Genomic DNA, 20,659 nt, shown 5'->3' with positions numbered 1-20,659 from the left:
GGCAATAAGATTGCTATAGGGACCGCGTACCGGCCCCCATGGCAGAGTGTTGATGTTTTTCTTGATGCACTAACTGAGTCAATATGTTCACTATCAGCATATGATCATGTCGTATTGCTAGGCGATTTCAACATTAATACCTTACGCGCTCATGATCCGAACACAATCAAGTTATCAGATTTCTTACGCACACTACAACTATCACAATTTGTTAATGGACCTACCCATTTTACTGATCACTCAGAAACGCAGATAGATCTAATATGTTCAAATACAAAAATAGGACATGTAGCGGTCAACTATATCCCCGACCTCAGTCACCATGCGTTTATCACCTGTGAGCTCAACATTAGGAAAAATAAGCCGGTTCCAAGGTGGTTAGTGTACAGACCGCTTAAGGATATTGATATGCAAAGGTTTAACGCTGACCTTGAATCTATAAACTGGGAATGCTTGGTGTGTGACAACGTCGGCGATACTCTTTTCCATTTCAATATGTCCATTTTACAGCTTTTTGAACTCCACGCGCCGTTAAAAAAAATTCTAATAAAAAAGAAACTTCATCCTTGGATCACACCCACGGTCAGGGAGATGATGCGGCTCCGTGATGTAGCGCACGCAAGATTTCGCCGAACTGGGCTTGACTCTCATAAAAAATATTATAAGGATTTAAAAAACATAGTTAACGCAGCTATTTTTACCGAAAAATCAGCCTTTTATCAGACATATATTACAAGCAATCAAAATAATCCCAAAGTTCTGTGGCAAAATATTAAAAGTAACATAGCCGATTTTAAAAAGCGTAATGAATTGCCTCCTAACTTTAATAATCCAGATCAGATTAACAGCCACTTTCTTAATTTACCTACTAGAAGAGGTGTCACCCTAACCAGTTTAATGTATTATGAGTTCCATAGATTTGGTTCTGCGAAGTTCATGTTAAAACCAGTAGATGAAAGCACTGTTTTGAGGATCATTAAATCCTTTTCAAGCAATGCAGTAGGCACTGACAACATCACGTTGGATATGGTTGAACTTACCTTGCCTAGAACCCTATTTATCATCACAAGTATCATCAACCAATCCATCTGCACTGGTGTTTTTCCAGATGACTGGAAATCGGCGATAGTTAGGCCTATACCCAAAACACCTCAACCTACTGACTTAAAGGACCTCAGGCCTATTAGCATTCTGTGTTTCGTGTCGAAAATTCTAGAAAAAGTGGTATGTCGGCAAGTAACAGATTTTTTAGAAGCAAATAACATATTACCAAATAAGCAGTCTGGATTTCGGAAAGGGCGCAGCACAGCCACGGCACTCCTGGACGTGATCGATGACATACTAACAGCGCAGGATAAAGGAGAGGCATCTATCCTAGTCCTCCTAGACTTTTCCCGTGCCTTCGACACTATAAATATTTCACTATTGCTGTCTAAACTTGCTTACTATGGTTTCGACGTCGGAACCATAAAATGGTTTGATAGCTATCTCTCTGGCCGTTCGCAGAAAGTTGGGCTTCGTAATTATTCTGGACTAACAGATTACTCTTTAAATGTATCTGTAAATTGCGGAGTCCCTCAGGGGTCGATTTTGGGTCCCGTTTTGTTTATTTTGTACGTGGCAGACATTGCTAGTTGTATAAAGAACTGTCACTATCACATGTATGCAGATGACCTACAAATTTATAAAACGTTCCATCCTCGGGAGACACAAACTGCTGTGGAGCTGTTGAATCAGGATCTTGATCGTATCGACGTTTGGTCTGGACAGTGTGACTTAGTCCTTAACCCCAACAAGTCAAAGTTTCTAGTGCTTGGCACTAAAGGCCAAGTTGACAAAGTCACCAGGTTTGATATTAATGTTATGCTCGGGAGGGAACGCCTCGAACGAGTCTCTGCAGCCCGTAACCTCGGCCTACTCTTAGACGAGGGCTTGCGTTTTGAACAAAATGTACTCGATGTCGCTAAAAACTGCTACTATAGATTGAAAGTACTATATCAGGTTCGCCAATATCTCAGTGTCGACCTTAGAATAAAATTATGCGACACTTTAATATTATCCAAACTCAACTATGTCGACACTGTGATTAATGGTTGCTTACTGGCGCGTTCGAAGGCACTCCTTCAACGCATCCAGAATGCTTGTGCCCGTTTCTGTTTCCCCATCCCTCCACGTACTCATGTCACCCCTTATCTTAACAGTGGTAAGATGTTGAAAATGGAAGCACGTCGTTCGTTGCATTTTGCGACCCTACTTTTCGGTGTAGTAAAATTCCAACAGCCCCAATACCTTTTTAACAAGTTGTCGTTCTCCTCCCGCCCAATGAGAGATGCCATTCGACTTCTCTGTCCGAGACGCGGCGGTTGCGCAGCGTTTCGTGGCAGTTTTCGCTATTCTGCCACGAAATGCTGGAACAACATACCCCCTCCAATACGTAACTTAAAAACATTACATACTTTTAAACTTAAATTTAAACAATATCTTTTCAGCTTGCAACTGCCGTGTTCTTAGCGTTCCATGCAGCTTAGCTATATAATTTATTGGTAGGTATATTTTACTTACTTCCGGCGTAATACGGTGCATAAAAGATTTTTTTTTTTTTTTTTCTTTTGTTGGTTAAAGCCGTCAATCGTTGCCTTTTCTGTAAACCTATTTACAACTACCAACTCACCTATTTTATATTATAATTCTTTATTTATTCGAGTTCCCTTTTTTATGTATATATGCTCCACTATATTTAATATTATACTAAATACATGCTTTGCCTGACTATATATATTTACATATTCCCAACCCACTCACTTCCATATCAAATTTCACTTTGTTTCTTTTTCTTTGTCTTCATGTATAAGTTTGTAATTTGTGTTAAATATTAATTAGGTACTGAATCACATTTTGACACTGCCTTTACTGTTCTGAGCTATCTTCTTGCCCTGGGCTCCACGGAAGACCAGCGCTATAGCATATATATTATGTTACAGCATATGCTGAGTGGTGTCCATTTGTAGCCTCTATAGCAGCATCAATACTACGATTATTATTGCATGTTAGTTTAAGCTACTAATAGTTTTAACTGTTTAGTGTATAAGATCTTCTTTCTTAAATGTATATGTGTGGTGCTGTATGTAGATGGTTTTTGCAATAAACGTTTTTCTATTCTATTCTATTCTAAATCTTTATTTTATTCTGTTTTTAGTATTTGTTGTTATAGCGGCAACAGAAATACATCATCTGTGAAAATTTCAACTGTCTAGCTATCACGGTTCGTGAGATACAGCCTGGTGACAGACGGACGGACGGACGGAGAGCGGAGTCTTAGTAATAGGGTCCCGTTTTTACCCTTTGGGTACGGAACCCTAAAAAGATGCACCATAAAAAGTAGGAACAAAGACTAACGAGTACGGGGTAAAGCTAGACGCGCGGGAGGAGGTTCTCTGAAGCACGTCCTTCCCAGTTCCACGCACTCCATCGCGGATACTGCCATTCCCTTGTAGAAGTCCACTCCTGCTGCAGTAAAGTCGGTGTGCATCTCCTGCAGGCAGCTGCACTGAAACGGGTTACCGTTGAACCAGAACTTATCCAGACTTACCCCAGCTTTAACGAGACTCGACATGAACCCAGGCGGTAAATATCTCAGCCGGTTTCTGGCGATGAACAACCATTTAAGCTTGAGGTTACTGATTAACATATTATCTGGTATGAAAGTTAACTTATTATCATTTAAAAATAAGTATTTCAGCTCGATTAAGGGACTAAATACATCAGGGTTTATGTATTCGATTTTGTTGTTAGATAATATCATCGTTTCTAGTTTTAAGCATCCCAAAAAAGTGCTGGCATTATATATTCTACTGATAGAATTATTTTGCAGTGATAACTCTGTCAGGCTCGGACATGATTGTTCATCGAAGACGGGCGCCTCTCTCAGCTTGTTATCATTAAGACCCAACGCTGTAAGTTTTGGGACAGTTCGGAACACTGCAGTATCGATGTGTGTCAAGTCGTTTTTCCGCAAGTCAATAGTCTGTAAATTAGGAAGTCCGCTAAAAGCGTTGAGCTTGAGTTCGTTTAGATGGCATCTGTCTATGGTCAGCTTGGAGGCGTGTTCGTCTCTGGAGTCAGGATTATGGTAGCGGATGTTGCCGCGGGAGTCGCCAGGTTGCTTGCATTGCTGCCAGGAGACTTCAAGGTCCTCGGCGTGCGCTCCGAGCACCATAGCAGTTAACAGCAGTACCGCTATCATTCTTCCTGTAACCAAGGACAACCAATTATATAATTATGTACAAAAAGAAACTAAAAACTGCCATAGAGGTACTATTTCATATTTAAATCTTAGCCTCCGGCTGACGCCGTCCTTTGTGTTCAATCTCATGTAATGTCCTCATGACACTCTCTCTATGTAGCATATTCTACTGGCCTAGTCCGAATACTTACTGTTGGAATCATTAAGTATTGAGAAAAACGTACAAAATAGAAAATCAGAAAATTCTTATATTTACGACTAACCTTACTAACCAAACTGTAATTACGAGTGACACTCTAACACCCAAAATCATAACGTGCTAAATAACAAAAAACAGAATAGATAGGGCATTTAATAATAAATACTATCATAATTAACTTAGTTCGATCTTAGCCATATTAAAACATGTCAGCCAAACTACCTATAGGTACACTATGTTTGACTAAACTAGTTTTTACCTACCAACGTGCTTGGGCAAGACAAGTTTGGCCACTAATAGAAACTAGTTAGGCCTAACATCGGTTTTGACTTAACTAGTTTGTACTAGGAAATTATACAATAGAGTAATTCAGATTTAATAAATATATTAACTCACCAACCTCCAAACCAAAATGGAGATGGCGGGACGACTTTGACACATTTTGTAAAGAGTGGCGGGAGTGTGCATCGGATAGATGCAAATGGCGAAAAAGAGGAGAGGCCTTTGCCCAGCAGTGGGACACTCTATAGGCTAATAAAATAAAATAAAGACTCACCTGAGTTCGTCATGGTTTTGGACGTTAAATTATACTCCAAAGTAATCGTACAAAATAGGTACTCAATTAGAGTAAATGAATGCACAAGGATGTACCTAGATGAGAGATTGTGAAGTCCGCAGCGCGCGGCAGGCGGCGGGACTGGGACTAGCGTCTTTGTAGCCCTTTATATAGTTCCTACAATAAAGGATTTGACACCTATCCCCGCTTTCCCTTCACGCCCCCGTCACGCCCTGCTGTTGATAAATGCAACTGAACTAAATAGGTAACTCTAAATTGTATTTGATTTGGAAGAAATATTATAACATATGTACCTAAGTTAATTGTGCACCTATGTAAAAGTAAGCAATTGTGTAAGATATTGGATTGATTGATCGATTCGATTTAAATTAGGTACTAATAGATTGTGACAAATGGTATTTGAAGAAATTTTAAAATAAATAATTAAATACTTATATGTTAGGTATTGTTTTAGTTCTAACGTAAGATTTTTGAGTAGAGATAGAAAGAGTTTTACCGAATTTTAAAGACCACGTTTTATGATATCTTACATAAAAATCTATTATTTTCCACAAAAGCAATGAATGGTTAGGAAACTGGCTGATGTAAAAAGGACCACGTTTTATGATGTACCTTACTTAACAATCAATTATTTTTTCCACAAAAGCAACGAACGGTTAGATATCTAACAAAGATGAAACTCGCCGTAAGTCATAAAAAGGTCTTTGTTTTACCAAAAGGTACGGTTTAATTTAAAGACCTTATTCTTATACCTGTGGAACCGGAACCCACACAAAAGAATAATGAATAACTTATGTTTTGTGAGGTTTTCAATTTTTAGTTAACTTTAAAATATTATTTATTCAAAGAGGCCTAGCAACAAGCGCTTTGAATATATTAGATTGTAATTTTGTCTAAAACTCTTCTAGAAATGGATTTGCGCCCAAGTCACCTGGAATATGAGTATAATTATGGTACGTATTTGGTATCAATGCATTCAGTATGATGTCTTGTAATTCAATCAGGTTAAAAAATTATTAAAAATATTAGTCCAGAATATTTATAGAATAATATTATATAGAATAAATCTAAATGTCAACTAAACACAAGTAGCAGATATAGTCACTCGCAATAACTAATAATCCATACTAATCCATACTAGGTAATATTATAAAAGGAAGTCTGTCTGTCTGTCTGTTACCTCTTCACGCTTAAACCGCTGAACCGATTTAGATGAAATTTAGTAGGTATTTAGATTGTTTGAGTCCCGAGGAAGGACATAGGATAGTTTTTATCTCATAAATCATCCCGGGGTGAAATTTTGTATGGAGACTTAACAGCAACTGCACAACAAACTTATAGTTTGAGTCCCGGGGAAGGAGAAAGGATAGGTTTCATTCAACAAATCACCCTTTAAGGGGGTGAAAAGGGGGGGTCTAAGTTTGTATGGGGAATCAACAAAACGCAGTATGGATAAAATAATAGCTATCTAAATTACTAATTCCACGCAAACGAAATCGCGGGCAAAAGCTAGTGAATATATAAAATGAACAAGTGACAGACGCGTTTCTGTTTTGCAGGTGAATATGAACCTAGTTGTAGATTAAAGGGAGGTTAATTAGCATTCAAGCGGCAAATGAGGGACATTTAGCGTGCCGGCCGACCACATGTGGCGCAGAGAATGTCTCTCGCAGACGTTTGTCTTTAGGTGACATTCGGATTGCGACTGCAGCAGCATTACTATTAAAGGGAGATTAATTAGCAATCTAGCGGCAAATGAGGGACATTTAGCGTGCCGGCCGACCACATGTGGCGCAGAGAATGCCACAGGCAGATGTTAAACTTTTAACTATTCTTTTACTTTTACACTTGAGTTTTACTTGAGTTACTTAAAGCCTCGGATGAAAGATTGCCTGTGCTAAATAAAAAACCATCAAAAATCTGTTTATATTAATTTTACTGCATAAAATACAAAAATCTAAATAGGTAAACGGTTTACGCCTGTCCCTATGTTGGACTTAAGCAATAGCAGGTATAGTGGCGGTTCACGACGCTCTTCTGTAACCCAACCTATTGTGACGTAATTGCAATACTTATAACATAGTCATGTTTCTGTCACATTTCGTTTTCTGTGGCTTAAATTATTAAAGTTGGAGCTCTTTGTCCTTAATGTTTAATGTAGTACCTTTGTGGTCCACAATTTAATTCGTTGCCACAAACAACCCCCAACTACTCAACTGCGGTTTCGTGATAATTAATATTTACACTACTTGCAAATTTAGTTATCTATACAATTCTTGACGTAGAGTGTAGAGTGACGAAATGAACTTTATAATCGCGGCAGTATTAGTGTAGCGGCGAACGTCACTCATTCATTCTTTTAAAATTACGGCTTCAGTCCAGTGGGACCATTTCGCCAGTGTCAATAGGTATTAGGAGCAAGGTAATACGACTAAAATTGTAAGTTACTACAAGACAATTTAGCGTGATTTTATTTAGCTCTTGTAAAGCGATAGCTGGCCTTTACAGTAGCACATGTACTACCGGCCGTTGACTCCAAAATGGTTCTTAAACGCGCTTCAAGATTAATTCTCTATTCACTGCACACCAGCACATTAGTTTACTGTATAATAAGCTATCGATATCTATCTATAATACCTTTAAACGAGCAATTCTTGTTTATTTATTCATTTATATAAATATGTCGGGGATCACGCGTGAAACGGCTCTAACGATTTCGATGAAATTTGTTTTCGGGGGCAAAAAATCGATCGTCTTATCTCTGGGAAAACGCGCATTTTTTATTTTTATATATTTTCCTAGCAAAGCTCGGTCTCCCAGATATTTACACTTTAAACAATAATATCTGGGTGACCGAGCTTCGCTCAGAAAACATATAAAAACTCGAAAACGCGCGTTTTCCCAGAGATAAGACCTAGCTAGATCGATTTTTCGCCCCCGAAAACCCCCGTATAGCAAATTTCATCCAAATCGTTAGAGCCGTTTCCGAGATCCCCGAAATATATATATATATATATATATATATATATATATATATAAATAAATAAATAAACAATAATTGCTCGTTTAAAGGTATTAGATTAATGAGCAAAAAACAAAGGAATTAATCACGAGGCTAACTATCAAGATGGCGCTCGAACCGGAAGTCCGAACATCACTCCTTTTATCTAGGAAATTGACAAATATACCATTTGGCATTAAGTCCGCCATTTGTACATTGTTGTATATATTTTGTGCAATAGAGTTTAAATAAAATAAAATAAATAAATAAATATAGTGGCGGCAACAATGACCCCGCAACATTAATGTAGCTGCAGTTGACATCCAAACGTCATTGTACAGGTGATTAAGGGTAACATTCCATTTCTGACCGCAGTTGCACTACTGGTACTTACTGAACGCGCCGCTGTTACTGTCAATTTCCATAGTAAAATGAACAGTAGTGCAGCTGCGGTTGAAAATGGACTGTCACCTTAAATGTTCAAAAGGGTCTCCATTTCAGTTTAGGGCTTGTTCACAAATCACGCGAGGTTTTTTCGGCATTTTGACCCTCACCTTCCCCCTTGATGATATTTGGTTCTTGGAGTCCACCCAGCGGGCTCAGCACGGTTCCGTTTTTATCCACTATCACTAAGCCCGTCACTTTCGCACTTACATACTTGTTAGAACGTGACAGGCATGGTGATAAATGATAAAAATGCGACCGTGCTACTAAGGCTGTGTAAGTGATATTTTTAATTATTTTCCCGACGAAAACGAATCTCATTTGGTCGGGCTGTCTGGAACATTCCGTCGTTAAATAAAAGTCTACACTGTTTTCTGATTTGCTGAGCGAGCACAGGCGAACTAGTGTAAACCTGTGAACAGACCTGGAGGACAATTTTCATTTGATATCTAAATGATGTAATTTTGTTGTCATTCGCACGTTTAGTTCATTTTGCTCGTACTTGTCGAATATTTACAATATTACATCATTTACATTCTAATGTCTTTATGTCATGTTTGGCCTCCTAGTGGCATTTAGGTAGGTAGTTTAGATATTTGTTCTTGGTTTGATAATACTGTTAGTGGGCCATTCCGTATTTATATTTGTATTCGTTATGCCGACTACGAGACATTATCAGTAAATTACATTAATAATATTTATTTCCAATCACTATAGGTACTGTCAATATTACAGTAGGTATCTAATCTAATTTGAAAAATTACCCTTTGCACTGCTTAATCAGTATCAAGTTTGTGTTTATTTTGTAATGTCACGCGGCCTGATTCGAACTTTACGACACGTCAAAAATTCGGATCCTTATATCCGATCCAATCGTATCTTTAGCAAAATTTTTTACGTATTTTAAAGTTCGAATCGCGCCGAATTGTCCTCCTTATCAGCGATGCTAGGCAGACTTGGTAAACATTAAACAACATGACAAAAGAAATTGGACATTATTGGGATTTTCTTCACATTCAACACGCCCAGGCTCGGCTAGTGTTTACAATAAGTCCTAGACTTCAGCCAGTCTCAACGGCTAATGAAAAATGTATTTCAAGCCGTCGCCGCTTAATGCAATGTTTTTAAAATATACTACTTTAATGTTTTAACTTCACCAAATACCTCGCAGTAAACTAGTGGTTCTGTAGGAGGACATATGATTTTGTCCAAATCACGAAAAAAAAAAGGATATGTTTTGTGATGTAAGAATGTCAATTGTATTTTTGTTTCATGGCATCCTTTGCAGTCATATCAACTATAGTTATTTGTACAACAAGAGATCAAAGTTTGATATTTCTTCGAGTGCTTAATTTGAGTCCCGTGCAAGCGAAAGATACGCTCGTGAATCTAATTTAGAATCTTGAGCGTAGTAAGGGACTCAAAAGCGCACGAGATGTAAATAACTTTGATCTCGTGTAGTTCACAAAACTTTTCACCTCAGCAGTGAGAACATATTAGAGAACCCGAAAAATGTATTCCTTCTTCATCACTTACCTATTCACTCATGTTTTCTTAAGATGTACCAACAATTAAGTTTTCACCTCAGCAGCTCGAACAAGGGTACTTTGCTACTTAAAAACAGTGAGCAAAATGCACTTTGCTCACTGAGTGAGCAAAATCGCATTTTGCTCATTTTTGTCTCACTGAGTAAAATGCGATTTTGCTCACTGTTTTTAAGTAGCAAAGTACCCTTGTTCGAGCTGCTGAGGTAAAAAAAGATTATCTATAAGGGCCACTTGCATCATTCACTAACCCGGGGTTAACCGGTTAAACCTGGAGTTACCATGGTTATATATATGGTTATACCAGTATAATTTGACACTGGGTTAACGGTTTAACCAGTTAACCCCGGGTTAGTGGGATGGTACAAGTGGCGCTAAGGCTCATTGCGATAAAATTGAAAGCGGGGTCATTTTGAAAATTGAGCTATTGCAACTGTTATTATGGCATCTTGGTTAGGTTTGTGGAGGTAGTTTACCCCGAAAAATACTCCTTTTTCGAAGCTAACTTCCTTTGGCTTATGACGACACAATATGACGTCAATTACCGTCCGCGAACGTACCGTATAACAAATAAGTATAAGTGTATAATATATCTAACTCTCGACAAAGACATTTTGCGTCAGCTTTCTAAGAAGTGCTTTGTTCCCGAACTTGGAGATAAATATTATATTACTGATAAACAAGGAAGCAGCAAGCAACAACACGGAAACAACTCAAAGATAAATCATTCGTGGCGCAAATCTTAAACGAACATCCTGTGTACGAAGCAAATTGCTTATATCGCAAAAGTAATTCTTAATTTCCGCACTCCGTTCCAAAGATGTTATTCAGGAAACGCGATTTTCAAGGGCGTCCGCTAGATGGCGCGGTTGCGCGGAGCGGGTGAACTGGTGAACGGAAAATAGAATGTATTAGCATAGAGAAATATAAGTAAAGAAAGAGTGGTAACTCCATACATTAGTTTTCTTACCAAAACGCGAGTTATTTCGTAGTCGACATCTAGCGTAAAGTAGCGGACATTATCAGTACTGCTAGTTGATAATAGATTTAGTAGCGAGGACGGACGCGTGCGATGGATTTAGGGCCCGATTCGGATTTTGAAATAGATATCTATAAGATATCTTTTAGATATCACCAAGATACGATAACGATATTTTTAGGAGATCCTAAAACCTGTGTTAAATAACCTGTCAAATTTGACATTTCCGCGATTCTGGAGATACTCTTGAACGATTTCCACAAGATATGACTTAGAGATCCAATTCACATCTAATAGATATCTAACTCTAACGTAAAAGTGACATTGGTTGCCCGAATTGAGCTGCAAAAGAGAACTAGTTGAAATCTAAACTATAACGTATCTAGAATAGATCTAGTACATGTCATCTCTTGTGAATATCTTGAAATTCGAATACGGCAGTTTATCTACAATGGCACCCGCGTGCGTGCCCCCGCACCGTATACCCGCGCAAGCTAGTCGCCCTTACGCAATGAACGAGTGAATATTTCAAGTTTGTTTGGGCGACTTAAAACTTTTGACCGCAATGGTACCTTACTCCATTTTAAGTACACTTAACCAATCTCCCTTCTGACAAATGTACGCTAAAATAACATTAAAAATACAATGTTTTGATCAAAAAGAAGCCACGACGTGCCGCGGCCGCTTGTACTTAGTTAGAAACAGTATAGTTTCACCAAAACAACGCAGATCTATGAGTTTGCGTCAAACTTTAAAGTATCATTTTGACATCCCTAATGTTTTCATGTTTGACAGATACTGGTAAGGGATAAAGAACTGTAGCTACTTAGGATACGGTGTGTTTTTGAATGGACGGTTTGGTTAGGGAAGCGGGAAAAATAAGAATTTTAGGCAGCTGGTACGGAACTGTTTGAATATCAGTAAAATAGCATTTAGGCGACTGTTATTTTCATTTTCTTGAGCACAGTTAGAACAACGTTTTATTTAGGACTTATAAACCTGTTTTTGTGAAAACATTGGCCCAATTTTAAAACGTACAGTTGAAATAAACACCTACATACCTATATTAATGAGCGTTCTTACAACTATTTTTCTTTTCTTTACTACTACTTTACTGGCTCAGTGACCCAAAAAGGATCTTAGCCTCTGACTAGGGTTTGCACGACGGATCTGAAATGTATGGGAAGATCCGCGGATCCGGATCCAGATCCGGATAATTTCATACATTTCGGATCCGGATTGCAACCCCTACCTCTGACACACGAGAGCGCCACTCTGCCCTATTCTGCGCCACTTTACGCCAGTTGGGTACTCCGAGGGCGTACAGGTCATTTAGGGCTCCGTCACTCCAGCGGTATCTGGGACGCCCAGGCAGAACGTTTTCCACCCGGGCGCCCCCATACTTATTTTATTTTAGGTGGATAAAATATACAAAATCAAATTCTTGATTATGTTAGGAAAATTTTATTACCTATCGCTAACAGACGTAGGTAATTAGTGATCTGCAAAAAAAAAGTACTACCTACATGTGTGAATTATCAATTATCAATATATTATACTTATTAACTTAAGAGTCCAACTATTTTATGTTTTTTTTTTCAGTTTATAACTTAAGATTTCAGTTTAAGATAAAACATTCTTACGAAGGAATGGAAAGATAGGCATGCTTCTGGTAAGCTTTGGTAGCTCAGTTGGTTAAGAGCGATTGGACCGGTGTTTCAAAAGGTCGCAAGTTCGAATCTTGCCCAAAGCAGTAAATTCACTTAATTCACTCAATTCACTTAATTCACTTAATCATTCACTTAATTTTAATGCCTACCTATATAATAGAATTTCTATGCGATCTAAATTAGAACGTCAACAATTTACCACCGGTCCATTAAAACTTTTAAAGGCATATGAATGTCGTCTATTTTACTGCAAAATAGACCTAATCTTCGAACGTTTCGCATTGTTGGTTTTTATTAAAAACGCTCAGACACCTAGCCAGACTATAGCGTAAAAAGTAAAGCTTTTAAGAGAAAAGTCTAGATTCCTAGAAGGTTTTTGGGAATGTCGCTTTGAGCTGGAAAAGGTATTTGGTGATGCGTGGACGTTGTATATTGGCATAGTTTCTAGAGCAAAGTACCTGCAGAAAAATACTTTAGGATAGATCTTAGAAAAAATAGTTAGTATTTATCGAGGCAACTTGACAGTAGGTAAGGATTTGTCTAGTAGTCAATAATTTTTATTTCGTCAGACTTTAATAAAAATCTCCTCGTTGTGGCGGAATAAACAACGAAATCGCATTGTATTAAGAAAATTCATACGTTTAATAATTCGAGGGAAGATTTTTTAGAACATACTTATTAGGGTGGAGTGAAAGTGGCCAAAATTTTTTTTTTCTTTTTTTCAAATTTCCTGTATCATTAATCGATGATCCTAAGTAAAACCTCTATTCATACCAAAAATCAGACATCTAGGACTTAATCTTCAGGTGGCGCACCTTGAAGGTAGTTTACAAAAAACTTTAATTTTTACGCTTAAGTGGCTCCCACTATTCGAAGTCGATTCACGATTTAACTTTATAAACGCGGTGTTTTTAATTGTATCGAAGTGTCATCTCGTATATGAATCGGTTTTATTTGAAGTAAATACAATTAATTGCTTGTGGCGAAGAAGTGAAAATTGAAAGTAAAGTGTTACAAAATGCCAAAAACTCGAAAAGATTTGAGGTGTCCTGTGTTTGGCGATCCACAAAAATTAAGTGGTAACATGTTGCCGACGTATAGTGATGTGATTAAATATTACTTATGGCACAGAAACCATCTACTCGAGTTGAATAATGGAAAAGATCCTTCAGTCAAAGATATTTGTGAAATAATTGCTACGGATATCGAAAATATATGGGCTAAAGCATCTATCCCTACAATTAGTCATCAACAAGTTGTCGCAAGATTGATTGTGTATTACAACAAGTATAAAGGTGTAAAAAAACTGCGTAATGACTCCAAAAAACAAACCTTTTATGAAGATTCTCTGAAAAAGTTATTTGATATCGCAACATGTAAATGTATATCCAGAGAAGTATGCAAATGTGTAACTAAAGTGCCTGTTGCTGAAGAATTATTCTTGCAAGACCAACGAACTGATCGCAAAATGTATATAGGGACTGTTGACAAGGTGATGACCCAATCTATCCAGCAAGGCGAAATTAGGAAGCGAAAGTATGACCAGTTTGTGCAAAAATCCATGTGTGCTCCTAGTACTTCTTCATCTGCTTCAAATATAATTTGGACGTCTGACAGTTCTTCTACAGAAACAGAATCTGATGAAGATGATATTATCATGTCAACAGAAAAAGAAACCTCTAAACGATACCCACGTGAAACTCAGCAGATGAGAGGTAAGCTGCAAAATCTAGCTTCAGCGTGCGATAGAACAGGAATTTCCGATCGATCTGCGGCATTTATTGTGAACGCTGCATTGGTTGATTTAAATGTAATCAGCAAAGAGAACGCAAATAAAGTTATAGACCGAAGCAAAATACGTCGAGAGCGAAAAAAAGTACGCCAAGATTTGCAGAGTGTTATTGCCAGTAAACCTTTTTCAGTATTTACTTTGACGGTCGAAAAGACAAAACCTTAGTGATGACAACCACAGACAATACATCGCATCGCAAGACTGTTACAGAAGAACACATCTCAATATTATCAGAGCCAGATTCTGAATACATCGGACATCTTTCCATTGATTCTGGGAAGGCGATGACGATTGAGAAGAGTATTGTTGACTTTCTTGAGGGTAAATTCGAATATCAGTCTTCTTTGGTGGGTGTTGGTTGCGATGGCACAGCTGTGAATACAGGACATAAAAATGGAGTTATTGTTTTACTAGAAAAACACCTGAAACGCCCATTGCAATGGTTTGTGTGCTTGTTACATGCAAATGAATTACCACTTCGTCATTTATTCTCCAGTTTAGATGGCACAACAACAGGCCCTAATAGTTTTTCTGGCAAAATAGGAAAACAGCTACCTAAGTGCCTCGATTTTAAAGTGGAGGAATTCGAAGCCATTTCCACAGAATTGCCAGCTTTGAATCCTAATTTGCTAAGTACTGATCAAAAATATCTGTTTGAGATTTGCACCGCAATTTCTTCTGGTTCGGTGTCGCCCAACTTAGCTAGCAAAGACCCAGGAAAACTGGCACATTCCCGATGGTTGACTTGCGCAAACAGGATTCTCCGTTTATACATTGGAACAGCTAAACCAACAAAGAATTTGAGGGATCTCGCGACTTTCATTATGAAAGTTTATGCACCAACCTGGTTCGACATAAAGACAAAATCATCATGTAAATATGGTCCAATTCATGTTTTTAACATGGTTAAAAGATGTCAGTATTTACCAGATAACCTGAAAAGTATTGCACTGAAAACTATTCAAAGAAATTCATTCTTCACACACCCAGAGAATTTGTTGCTGGCTATGTTGCAAGATGATGCGTCTCACATAAGGGAGCTGGCTCTTCGAAGAGTGTTAAAAGCACGAAAAGAGACCAAAGGAAAGAAGGTTCGCGAATTTCGACTCCCAGAACTAAGGGCTGACGCATCTACTTATTATGATTTAATAGATTGGACGAAAGGAAAGATTACAGAACCTCCTATGACAATGAAATATAGCGACACAGAAATTTCAAACCTGATTACTTCAGGAGCTTTGATGGATTTCGAAAAGTATCCTTGCCACACTCAGGCTGTCGAAAGGTGTGTCAAGCTGGTAACGGAGGCTTCGTTAGCAGTTTGTGGACCAGAAGCTAGAGATGGATTCATTCGTACAAGGATAAAAGCCCGGCAAGACATACCCGTTTTCGACACCAAATCTCAATATTTTCGTGTTAATGAGGGCCCTGAAACTACTGATTTTCAACAATAAAATGTAATTTTTTAAGTTTATTTTGCTAGTTTATTATGATTTCAGTAAAGTTTATGATTAAAATTGTTAAATAGGTCCATATATTGTTTTCAATAAATCATATATGTGAATGTCAAAAATTACATTATTTCAAAACTTTAAACCTAATGCGCCACCTTAAGATATATATTTAGAAAACTAAAATTTTGCATAATTACTTCTAATACTATGTATCATCAATTAATGATACAGGAAATTTGAAAAAAAGAAAAAAAAAATTTTGGTCACTTTCACTCCACCCTAATACTTATGGCAGGCCTATGGAACTCTCCGCGCGAGCTCGGATTTATACCTACGATTCTGTTCCCGTTCATGGTAGAAAAGCAAGCGAGTTGGTTGCCAGCCACACGCGCTCACGCACATACGTTACCGCGCGCCGCACTGACAATGTTTTACGATAGTTACACGCTAAGTAGGTACTATTGAATTACTTTAATTAAACATGTAGTGTTTATTACGACAAATGTACCTAGATATACAGGGTGGCCCATTTAGATCGGTCAGTATGGGAAAATCTGAAACTATAAGACATACGACGATCTCTTCTTTGGAACCATGTCATCGATTTTAGTAACAAGAAAAACTGCATATCTTATTATATTATCTTGAGCTATATTAAAATCATGGACATTTATTTTTGCCAATATTCTTAATGTACTAGTACCTTAGAGGATATAACCAAACGGAGTAGCCATTAACAGGCGTTCCCCTCTGTCGAAAATAGGCGGCCAATAGTCATACACAATGTATGGACTGTAGTTTATCTGACATGGCTATTTTTACGCTACGTATACATTTGACGTGCCCCTCGCCCGAAAAAATCGGCAGACTGTTTTGTACAGAAAATTACAGACATATCCGTTTGGTTATATCCTCCAAGACTAGTAGGTACTTACACAAAAAAGCCTAATATTTATAAGAAATCAAATGTACCATTTGGTGATTTCTCCGTTAATATGACACTGAAAGGCTGCTCCCGAACTCACGGAGCGGCAAATAGTGGAAAAACTAATATCGTCCGCCCTTGAAACAATGAAATTGCCTGAATACTGAGAAAAACGTTTCTACGAGTATATTTTCTCTTTAATGTGATAAGATAGTTATTATTCGATTAATTTCAATTATCTTTACGAGTGTAGGTACTTAGGAAGAATTTATATATTAAATAAATACCTACTATAGCATTATGTTATACAATTAGCAAAGAGAATAGAGTGTATTAGTAGTTTATGTGACTGCTACATAATGAGAGGTATTAAAATACGAGTGTGGGTTTAAGAAACGAACGTTAGTGAGTTTCTTAAAAGGATCACACGAGTATTTTAATGCCTAATTATGTACAGTTACATACACTACTTTATCTAAACATACTTAAAACTAACTAAAAGATAAACTGTACGTCAAATGGCGGTGAATGAAAACTTTTTTCACGCATGCCACACATCCGTAGTTTTTTTTAATTCCTAGACAAAAGAATGAAGTCCCTATTCTCATGTCACTCGAGATCAAATATCGTGCGGTTTATATAAAAAAAAACATACTAAATTGACGTTTCGTATCGATAACTGTTTTAATATCTATGGATACTAGAATAGAGACCCACTTGGGTATTGACTGCTGTTCCAAATTTAAACTCATAACCTTACAACAATCTATAACGTTACCTATGTACTCGTACATTAAAGTACAAATTTTCCTACTACCACAGATAAGAAAGTTCTCATAGTAAAATTGGTTGTAATAAAGCTTGTCATTTCCTACGGTTTCTGAACGCATTATAGAGCACTAATGACATGTGTGTAGATAAAGAAAATTACTGGCATGGTACATTATGTAGCCACAGTACATTTACTGCCATCTTACGACAGAAGATTAAAACTGTTAGAAATGGCATTTAACTAATTGACACATATCAGTGAAAGATATAAGGATCAAAGTGAAATGGCATTCTAACAGTTTTAATATTTTGCTATTAGGTACCTTTACTTTTATCTACAAAATAATGTTCTGATCCTGTGAAAGTAATCTAGACTTTCCTTAACATTATAATAAAAATAGTTCCTTAGACGTTAAAAATGAGACCCGCCAAGAAAGTAAAACAAAATCACCTTTTGCTGTTTGTTTAATAAGTTATCGCGCCCGCAATCAGGGAAGCGCAGAAACTAAGGCCAAGTTTTATTACTTGCCGATCGCGGTAGAAAAACCGGCCAAGTGTGTGGCGGGTGTTGAGTGCTGGATTCAGAATAACGTTTCTAATTTAATTGAATATTGTATACTACATACAGATGTACGAGATAAATAAGAAGATCAAATACAACTCTAAATTGCGAAAAAACTATAATACTTATCAACAAACATGTCAACTGCAGCAGCTGACGCAGCTAACTAATACAACAGTAATCTGTTGCTAATGCATCATTGCTAATGTATTAATCTTTGTTGCAGCGTCGTTGATGCCGCCCATATGTACCTATACGTGACCTATACCTATACCTACCTATCAGTCAATTTCCTTGATAAAATGAGTGACATAATCCTCCGCCGCATTACTGCCACGATTATGAGGTTCATTCCGTGACACCGTATCAAGAAAATTGATAGGTATAGCGACAGCAACAACGGCACCGGAACAGGCGATATAATATTGCCTTCATTTTTTAGCGATTTCCAAGCTAATCTCATGGTAAACGTTGTTGACCTAGCAGAGTTGAAAGAAAACTGAAATATAAGGGTTATAAACTCGACGCAAAACCGTTTCATAATATCAGTATCCGGGGAGGAAAATGGGGAGAAGAAGCGGCCGTTCACTATATATCCTCTTAATTGACCACACATTGGCCACAACGTCTTTGCAGATAATAATTGCAGCCAATAAAGAGGTATGTTGAGGAGGCAGTCTACAGCCTACATCAACTGCGATGAGCGATGACTGTATAGACCAATGGCCAATCGGTATTTCTTGCCGCATCGATCACAGATGTGTCATGACCCCTGGGGTCCAGCAGCTCTGCATTACTTCTCATCTAATTTCATAATCTGATGAAATGCTGTAGTTTTTTCGAAGTCTACGGAACCCAGGAAACGTAATTCATACTGGGATTGGAATCCGAGATGATAACTTTGAGACGTATTCAAATCAGAACTTTCCGGAAAGTTGTCAGGTTTCTGCGGACGTCTGCGGTGTTTCTGTTTTGTTTACGAGATTACCTTATAAATTAGGTAGGAGAAATATTTAGAATGAATAAATTAAAATTGACGGTAATTTTGAAAGCGATTTCGGTTGGAAAAGCTTGAAAGTCTGACCATGTTTAATCTTCATCAAACGGGATATATTTTATTTTACTAGCTACAATCAGGCTACAATGAGTTTAAAATTATATTCAACTAGCGAGCGCTTCGCACGGGTTAACAAATTATACAATATAAACCTTCCTCTTGAATCACTCTATCTATTAAAAAAGCGGCCAAGTGCGAGTCGGACTCGCCCATGAAGGGTTCCGTATTTAGGCGATTTATGACGTATTAAAAAAAAACTACTTACTAGATCTCGTTCAAACCAATTTTCGATGGAAGTTTACATGGAAGTGTACATCATATATTTTTTTTTGTTTTATCATTCTGTTATTTTAGAAGTTACGGGGGGGGGGGACACACATTTTACCACTTTGGAAGTGTCTCTCGCACAAACTATTCAGTTTAGAAAAAAATGATATTAGAAACCTCAATATCATTTTTGAAGACCTATCCATAGATACCCCACCCATACGGGGTTTGATGAAAAAAACAATTTGAGTTTCAGTTCTAAGTATGGGGAACCCCAAAAATTTATTGTTTTTTAGGGTTCCGTAGCCAAATGGCAGAAAACGGAACCCTTATAGATTCGTCATGTCTGTCTGTCTGTCTGTCCGTCTGTCCGTCTGTCCGTCTGTCTGTCCGTCCGTATGTCACAGCCACTTTTCTCCGAAACTATAAGAACTACACTGTTGAAACTTGGTAAGTAGATGTATTCTGTAAACCGCATTAAGATTTTCACACAAAAATAGAAAAAAACAATAAATTTTTGGGGTTCCCCATACTTCGAACTGAAACACAAAAATTTTTTTTTCATCAAACCCATACGTGTGGGGTATCTATGGATAGGTCTTCAAAAATGATATTGAGGTTTCTAATATCATTTTTTTCTAAACTGAATAGTTTGCGCGAGAGACACTTCCAAAGTGGTAAAATGTGTGTCCCCCCCCCTGTAACTTCTAAAATAAGAGAATGATAAAACTAAAAAAAATATATGATGTACATTACCATGTAAACTTCCACCGAAAATTGGTTTGAACGAGATCTAGTAAGTAGTTTTTTTTTATACGTCATAAATCGCCTAAATACGGAACCCTTCATGGGCGAGTCCGACTCGCACTTGGCCGCTTTTTTTTTTTCTATTTTTGTGTGAAAATCTTAATGCGGTTCACAGAATACATCTACTTACCAAGTTTCAACAGTATAGTTCTTATAGTTTCGGAGAAAAGTGACTGTGACATACGGACGGACAGACGGACAGACAGACAGACAGACAGACAGACAGACAGACAGACAGACAGACAGACAGACATGACGAATCTATAAGGGTTCCGTTTTTTACCATTTGGCTACGGAACCCTAAAAAGCGGCAAAGTGCGAGTCGGACTCGCCCATGAAGGGTTCCGTATTTAGGCGATTTATGACG

At 37.6% G+C, this 20,659-nt stretch overlaps 1 non-coding gene across 1 annotated transcript; it reads left to right on the top strand.

Annotated features, from left to right (window-relative positions):
• Positions 1-12,663: 12,663 nt before the first annotated feature.
• On the top strand, positions 12,664-12,740 carry Trnat-ggu (transfer RNA threonine (anticodon GGU)). The gene has a single exon. It is a non-coding gene; the product is annotated as a tRNA-Thr (tRNA).
• Positions 12,741-20,659: the final 7,919 nt, after the last annotated feature.

The sequence above is a fragment of the Cydia amplana genome, chromosome 19 (assembly GCF_948474715.1).
Source record: "Cydia amplana chromosome 19, ilCydAmpl1.1, whole genome shotgun sequence".
Classification (NCBI taxonomy): domain Eukaryota; kingdom Metazoa; phylum Arthropoda; class Insecta; order Lepidoptera; family Tortricidae; genus Cydia; species Cydia amplana.
Note: the sequence above shows the minus strand (reverse complement) of the source record. Positions and strands in the feature narration are given on the sequence as shown.